Here is an 8,786-nt window from a genome sequence, read left to right as displayed (position 1 = left end):
GAAACAAGAGCCGTGGCTCGCCCCGGAGGATCTATTAGGTATATACGCTGATGACATAGTGGTGACTATTGATGTCACACGTTTGTTGATTTGCTGTCGAGACATCAAAAATAAATCTGTTGTTCACAGGAAGCTAGCATGAGCTAGAGAGAAAATGCTAAAAAAAAAAATACATGCATTTACCGAGCATAGTTATAGAACAAGCTGCTCCTGCAACATAACAATCATGGCATCAACTCGTTTGTGTTTATTTATTGTTATTTGTAAAGCAAAAAAAGAGAAATTGGGAGAAATTTGTGAAGCACTTGGGATACAAGACATAGTACATTTTGTAATATACTTCGCTGTCGTCGTTATATTGCTAGTCAAGCATAAATTAGCTGGGGCAACAGGTGGCAGTAGAGAGCCTCACAAAACCAGGTAAAAACCAAGCAAGAAAGTCGGTCTTTCCACAGTGAAGACAGGATGGTCATCCAGAGTTTGTTCATTTTTTTTTTAATTTTCAACAAAAAATGCGATTGTATGTTCCTTTGCTGTAGTGTTGGACGGATGAAGCTCCATGAAGCAGTGTCATGTTGTTTAAAGGCCAATAGGTTTAAAAATGATGTGATATTTCATTGTAAAAGTTGTTCTTGAACAAAAGAAAATACAAAACTCTGCCTCTAGAATTCTGACCTGCTCTAGTAGAAGAACTCACATTTCTCCGATCGTTAAAACTCTCTTCTCTCTCTATGCGTTTGATGATCTACTGACTCCTTCAAGAAACATCTTAAGACATTTTTATTTGTGCTTTTCCCTGATTTTCCTGTGACTCCTGTCCTATGTCTTATGTGTCATGATATTTTAATATGTGTATTGTTTTTGGTTGTTAAAGCGCTTTGTGACCCTGGTATAGAAAAGCGCCTTAGAAATAAACATTACTTACTTACTTACTTCCCAACTTGTAAAAAAAAAGAATCAAATTTAAGTTATTTTTGCTAACCGACCAACACTAGATCATATGTCTACCTGTAAATTAAATTGAGTTTAAGTTTGTGAGTGTGCTGACGTAGTAAAATAACTTTAGCTCTAATACAGATCAAGCTTTTCTTAAATGTTGATAATTTAAAAGCAATAGCTATACAAAGCACACAATACGAAAACTAAGTTTAGTTTAACTACATTTGAATGATGACAACTAGCTATTAAAGGGACCGCATCAGCATTCCAGATCACTGGAGGCTGATGGGATACAAGAGGTAGTTGGTTTGCTGCTGGTGTAAAAATATACTGTACGTGACAACAGACTCTCCCAACAAAACAACTTCACCTGCTTTATATTCAGTTTGCTTTTGAACTCGTGTTTACCTGCTGAGTTTTACAGCCCGCAGCCAGATTCTTCTTCTTGTGCACCGGACTGAAAAATAAAAGTGCATAATTAATTTGCATTAGGAGTTACAGTCGCTACTTTTAAAATGCCTTCTGAGAGTCTGGAGCTGCAGAACCTGTAGCTGTGGAAACATCCGCAATATTCTGCTGTTAACATTCATTTTTGATCCTTTTTGTTGTGGGAATAATAGCTTGTTTAGCCAAGTTGATTCCCATGTGCTCTGTGAAAACTTTGAATAAGTTAACCTATGTTATCAATATTACTTTTTTAATTAATTTTGGTCAAGAAGCAGATCGATGTGACGTTATCACAACAAAACCTTGTATCAGACCTTTGTAACGTTGGGTCCACTGCCTGTTTTTATCCATAAGTCATTACATTTCTCTTGAGCTAATACTTTACAGCTGCATTGATAATAAACATTCTAATTTAACGATTACATTTTATTTATTTTTTCACTTCTAACACAATTAACACCATTTTATTCATAATTGTATAAATGCGTCCAACTTTTCTTTTTAATGTTTGTTCAAATATGCTGAATTTATTTTCATTTTTTAGTTTTGCGAGCATGATTTCTTGTTGATTTAGATTTCAAAACCTAAAAAAAAATCTAAATCTAGAAGCTATTACTTAAAAAACATAAACGTGAATATTTATCCACATTTATTTGGATTTTATTATTTTATTATTCCTTATTATATTCATTCTTCCTCCTCATTGTCCCATTAGTGAAGCTAAATTCATTATATATTAAAAGTATAAATTGCATTTTCATTCAACATTTTTACATGTACGCTCTAATATTAACTTTTTTTAATATGAAAAGAATATATATATTTTTTAATCATATAAAAAATATACACAAGTGCAAAGGGAGATCAACTAAAATAATCCATTTATGTTTTCACAGATTCACTTGGGTTTTATTAGTTTGTGATTTCTTAGAAAGATGTTTTACTTAATACGCCATTTTTCCCAATTATATCCGTCCCCTCCCTAACTATTTTAATAGTGTTTTCCTTAATATTAACAGTTTTTCTATGTATATGTTTAATTAAATAATAATAAACAGAAATATATAATTGTTAATTATATACAAAATAAACTCAAAAGCCAAAAGGGAGAACAGCTGAATTAAGTTAACCCATTTATGTCTTTCCAGATTAATTTGGGTTTTATTTTTTCATTATTTCTGTGAAAGACTTATTTTTTATTTAATATGCCTTTTTCACTTTTATATTCGTCCTTCCCTCTCATTGTTCAAACCCAAATGATGATATTTATAGTATACTTTTTTCTTTTTTTTTTCCACTAATATTAAATGTTTTTCTTTTAATTAAAAGTTTTTTTTAACACAAAATGAAAGGCAGATTGACTTAATAGTTTCCTCGATGCGTGTGTTTGCTGTCAGGGTCACTCAGTCAACTTGATAATGAGAAGCCACTCACAAACAAGGCTTCTGGCTCAGCTCAACCATGACGAAAAAAACACAAAAAAGGCCTCAAGTTGAGTTTCGAGAAACTTCAGCGGCGTAAATTTAACATCAGCTCTTGTCTTTGGGCAAGCGACGAGATGAAAAAATGGCTCGAAATCCAAATGGTGAACAATATTTTGTTAAAACGACTGGAGCCGTGTGATTTTCTCTGTGTGGACATTTCGCCCTCCCCAGCCCAGTGGATCCAGTGAAGGCTGGCTTTGAGGAAAGGCTTTTTGTGTGAAAGCCTTTGAATATCTATTCTTTATGATCTCTATTCCCTCTGCTGAAGTTCAGAGTGAGCGTGAGCGGAGGAAGGGGAAGAGTGGAATCATAACACTGATGATGAGATGACACCGAACATACTTTGGAGAGCATTTTTGATTCTTTACACATTTTTTGCTAAACTGAGACAAATATATCCAGAAGCTATCGCTGCTTTCCATAAGCTGGTTCAACGGGTAATAGTTGTTATGACAGCGCGCCGTGTCAATCAGACATGATGGCTTGAAGAAGTAAAATAAACATGAAACGAGAAGAAGAAAAGAGAGTTATATAAAGCTTGGCTTGATGTTGAGCATCGTACCTCTTTACCCCTTGTGTGTCTGTTCTATAATGGCACAAAGTAGGGTGGGTTGCCGCCGCCTTTTTCATCTTCCTGCCTTTTGTTAGTACGAGGAGAGACGGCGAGGAGAGACGGCGAGTGAGGGAAGAAGAAGAAGAAGAAGAAGAGGAGGGTACAGGGGATTGGACCCGGTCCCTGCACACCCAATTAAAGGAATACTCGGCTCAAAGACACGGTCTGGCAACATGTGTTCTGACATTTGTCTTCCTGAGTGTTGTGATTTACGGTACCTAAAGGCGGAATTAGCAGCCGTCCGACATCAGAGGGACCGCACAGTGATGTCGGACGGGCCGACGTCGTCGCACCAGATCAGGCGGGGGGACTGACGGCGTCTCCTTCTCAAAGACATGTGTTGACTGTCGAGTCAAAATAATGTTCGCCTCGGCGTCGCCGTCTGCGGATTAGATTTTTCTTTTTGACAGCGTGTTGATCAACATCAGATCAAGGCCTCGATTACAGGCTCTTCATGGCGATGTCAGGAAAACAGACATCCACTCAAAACAGTCTGACACGGTCGGATGCACGTTGTAGATGATCAACAGTGAGAATTTAAAAGAGTGATTTGAATCATTTGAGTCGTCTGGCGTCCCAATGTGTTTGTTGAGTTATTAACCAACTGAATTTTTTTTTAATGTTTCCTTAACATGTTCATGTCGTCACCTGCCATCGTTTCTACCTCGAGGTACATCTTCCTCGATTGTACTTGGGACGCCATGAGTCCCTTCAGGTTGGACCTTTATAACAAAGCATTGCTTTGGTTTGGTTTGCATTGGTTTTACCGGCATGAGTTTGCGAGTGTGTGGGTCCACAGGTGAGATTTAAGTAGTTTTGTTCTGTTTTTGTGTATTTGCGACGGATATTTTTTCATTTTAATACACATTGTTTCGTAAATACTTGGTTAGAAATGTGGTGATTCCTTTAAATGATAAATTAAGAGGTATTTTATTCAATGAAACAACTAATTTAAGGGAATTAAACTGTGAGAACCTAGAGCGCCCCCTGATGGACGATAGAGATAGATAGAGAGAGCGCTACACCGATTCAATTCTTGACTACTATGAGCAAGACCTGGATACAAACTGTACCATTGTTCCACTAACATAAATACAATGGTTTCAGATGGATATCAGTAAAAATTTAGACGACACCCTCCCTTATTACGAGTGCCGAAGGTTTGTCAAGCAATCGATAACCTGCATCACACTCACCAACACTTCCAAATGTATGGCATTTTTAATGCATGGCTGTTTCTCTGATCCCCTGCAACCGACCTCATCTTCTGTCTCTGACGTTCAACTGTCTTCCTGTGACCCTATGCTTGCCTTTACTTTTACTTTACTTTTCAACCTACTGTTCGATTTTGTACACGTCATCATGTCATCGAAAGGTTTGGGATTATTTTCTGACAAATCTGTTTCTTTTTAGAGTTATAGGAGAAAGCAAAAAATCCATATTGACGTAGCAACAAGAGGTCGCTTCGCACTTCATCTTCGTCCAAAAAGACACTTAAAACCATCCAAATACCTCCATGGTGCTCGTCTGTAATGAACGTCTTGTATTGTATTGTATTAAATAAGTCATTTAACATTTTACATTTTAGCGTATAACAGGCCACCAGCGTAAATCTTGTGCATGCACACTGACTCCTGCGATGTGTTTCAATGAGAAAAGACTTCAAGCAGGAGCGACTGATAACTTCTGCTACAAAAAAGTAAAAATATACACTTGTTTTAAGCTTTTTTCAGGAACAATTCCTTGTGTCGAGGCTTCAATACAACACGTTAAAGACGAGCACCAAGTGTTATGTTTTACTAGTGGTTTTAATTTGTTTGGTGACTTCCTCTGTTCTCTTCTCTCTCTCCTGGGGCTTGACTGACGGCACATGGCTGGAGCTGATCAAGGATCAACTACTTCTAGCATCTGCCTCCAGACCAGTGTGCCGGACCAAAGTTTCACAACGTTGGTAATTGGCTGCAAATTTTCTTCTTGTGTTTCTTCCCTCGTACTTGGATTTCAGATATTGGACTTTGCATCTTGCCTGAGTATTTAAGTTGTTTTTTTGAGACTGTTTTTGATCTCTGTTTTCTGTTTTGTTTTCAGAACCCCTTTCCTGGTTTTTCCTTCATCTGTTTACTCCCTTTATTGCTGGACGATTTGGTTTCGGACTTTTCTTATGAGATTTTGGACTCTGGTATTTATGTTTTTATATTTTGACTCTTGTCTGTGTCTGAACTTTGTTATTAAATGTTACTTGTTTTACTTGTTTTGCACTTTGCTTGAAACTCTCACTCACACTTGGGTTCCGTTACATATAGATCGTGACACCAAGGATGTTTTAAGAGCGTCTATTCGGACGAGGATGAAGATGAAAACACCTGAGCTCATTTCAAAAATGAAACAAATTACTCCAAAAATAATCCCAACCCTTCGTTGACATGAGGGTGAGAAGAAAATTAGTTTGATGTTTGGGTAAACTATTAGTCTTGCGCGTCAAAATAATAATTTGTATAAAGCTTTTATTCTTTGCTTCTTGACTTCTTCTTCATCCTTCCTGCTCTTGAAGGATCACAGGTTATTCTTTAGAAAATTTTGCAGTCGTCAATTTTCTGGCGATTTTACATTGAATTATAAAAATGGTCGTGTTGCTATGTACCTTTTGATTGTTTTCGTTTGTTGGAGTGGTAAGTGCTACATCCCCACAGCGAGAAGGTGTCTGGTCTGATTCCAGTTTGAGTTATCCACAACATTTTGTCCAACAATCCAAATATATATATATAGATACACAAGTTTATGTTTCAATGTCCATCATGTAAGTGTGTCTATATCAGGGGTCTCGAACTCGTCCTCAAAGGGTGGCTTGTTGAAGCTGACACCTGATTTGTTAACTCATGTGTGCTTGACTGGTTGCAACAATATCCTGCACCATCTTGGACCTTTTTCTGGACGGGTTCGAGACCCCTGCGGTTGTGTCCCAAATCACGTCCTTCTGCACTTACACTTTTTTCCAACGTTTTCACACTGAACATTGTGCTAAATGTAGTTCACATTACCTCAACTCAATTGGCCAGAAGATTAAGTGTAGATCGATGGACACTTTCCACCCTTAACGGCCGCCATCATGCCTCTGCTTTACAGTACACTGTGAGACAGTGCACTTACTTGCCCAGTGCAAATCTCGACAGAGTAGCACTGTCTCAAATCAAACACTACCGCTACGCTCGACAGCTTCTTCTCCTAGTTTTTAACGCGGATTGCAACCAGCTGTTTGAACACAATCGACGCCAACACCTGACGTCGATTTACCCCAATTGAAACAAGTCATTAAGTTGTGCCATTGTTTTTATTACTGTTGTTGTGTGTTGTGGTATAATGAGTGTGTTTTCTCTAGACGCTTACACCGGTATCTGCTCCGTTAAGTGTGGAAAGTGTCCATTGATCCAAACTTAATTTTCTGGCCAATTGAGTGCTCATTGCACACTACATTTTCGCACAATGCTCATCGAAGTGCACTATTGGGAACACACCCCAGGTCTATATGTATGCACTGAAGTGGGGCTGCTGATCCTCTTGTCCAGGTACGTGATCCAAAACTGATATAGCTGCGGAAACTTAGCGTGAATCTGATGTCATCAAATTACATGTTGACGACTATTTAGAGACCATGGCAGGAACAAAAACATCATGAGAACAAGATCTGTGGTCACCTCAGACAACGGAAAAAGCCCCACATGCTAAAATAATTTCCACTGTAAGTAAGTAAGTAATATTTATTTATATAGCGCTTTTCGAGACCAGGGTCATAAAGCGCTTAAACAATCAAAACAATACTACAATAATAATACTGAGAACAACACAGGAGTTCGAGAAATTCAAGGAAAAGCCTGAACAAATAGAAACGTCTTAAGATGTTTCTTAAAGGAGTCAGTAGACTCCATCAAGCGCAAACACTGTCATGAAACATTCCAAGTGTAAACCTATTTACACATCAATATTAAATATAAATCAATTACTGTTAATGCTATTCCGTGTCCATTTTTAATTGTGTTGACTATCAACAGACCAGAGTCCTAAATATAAAGTCCAGTATCTTGAAATAATGGTTGCGCTTCCAGGTTAATTAATTAGCATCTCTTTGTGAAGTTGTGTGTCTCTATGAATTATTACCTTGTGAGTGTGGGATTGTTTTTCCCCCTCTGAACCTTTACAACATAAACTCTAATGGAGATCCTCCTTCCCCAGACGCTGCTTTCATCTCCTCCTGAGGGAGCGGTTTGTGGCACACAGGATCTGCTGATAAGTCTTAGAACTGGGTGGTAATTACACTGCTAATTACACAACTACAAAACCTTGACCTTGCACTTGCTCCGAGAAAAACTTCTGCACAAACACTTCAGGAGCCGCAATTAAAGACCGGCGAGCGTCGGGCGAGCCCCGACAACGTGGAGGGATGTGCTGCCGCTGTAGACTCACAAGGTGAGAGGATGCCGGAGCAGAAGGCTGCCCGGCGGTCAGTGGGGAGGCGTCGAGCCTCGGGGAGAAGCTCTTAACTTCTGTCAGGCACAAATAACCACACCATTTTTCACCCTGTGATTTTGTAACTTGGAAAAATCACTCGGGTCCCCAGTCATGTGAACTCTGCACACTTTGAGTCAATTCAAGCTCTGAATGACGGAGGAGACCTCTCGCGAATGGTTCTTTTCGGTTCGTTTTATTTGATTGAATAAAATATGAGTTTAAACATGAGACTGCCTAGAGTGTTGTCATACAAATGATCATATGGAAGAGGCCTCATAATCTTTGATTCGGCCTATTCCTCTCTTCCTCTGCAACCAACCTCATCTTCTAGTGATAGAATAGATACTGACATTTTTTTATATTTAATTTTCATAAATTATCATCTTTATCATTTTTTAAAAATAATCTTTGAACATAATATCGAACAAAACTTTAACCAAATACAATGTAACAAAATAACCATTAATTTGTTTTTAATTTACTTTGGATAGCGTGACGTTTTTCTTTTATTTAGGTTTTACTTTGGCATGTCACTTCCTGTTTGTCATTTAGCCTCATCATGGACCTTGAAGGTCTAACACCTGTTTCCAAAATCAGTGTCCCTGATAAAAAAGTTTTGTGCCTTTGGATCCTTGTTCTAGTTTTGGTTTCCCATCAGAGTTGGCGGACATTTTGGCTTCAGACATTCTGCGGAGATGTTGGACTTTTTATTGTGTGTGGGATATTGGACTCTAGTTCATTGTGTATTTGTACTTTTGTTATTTTCTTAATCTGTATTTATTTTTAAAAAGTTTCAGACT

This window comes from Callionymus lyra, chromosome 8 (genome assembly GCF_982586985.1).
Source record: "Callionymus lyra chromosome 8, fCalLyr1.hap1.1, whole genome shotgun sequence".
NCBI classification, from domain to species: Eukaryota; Metazoa; Chordata; class Actinopteri; order Syngnathiformes; family Callionymidae; genus Callionymus; species Callionymus lyra.
The sequence above is the reverse complement of the archived record's forward strand: the minus strand, read 5'-3'. Positions refer to the sequence as shown.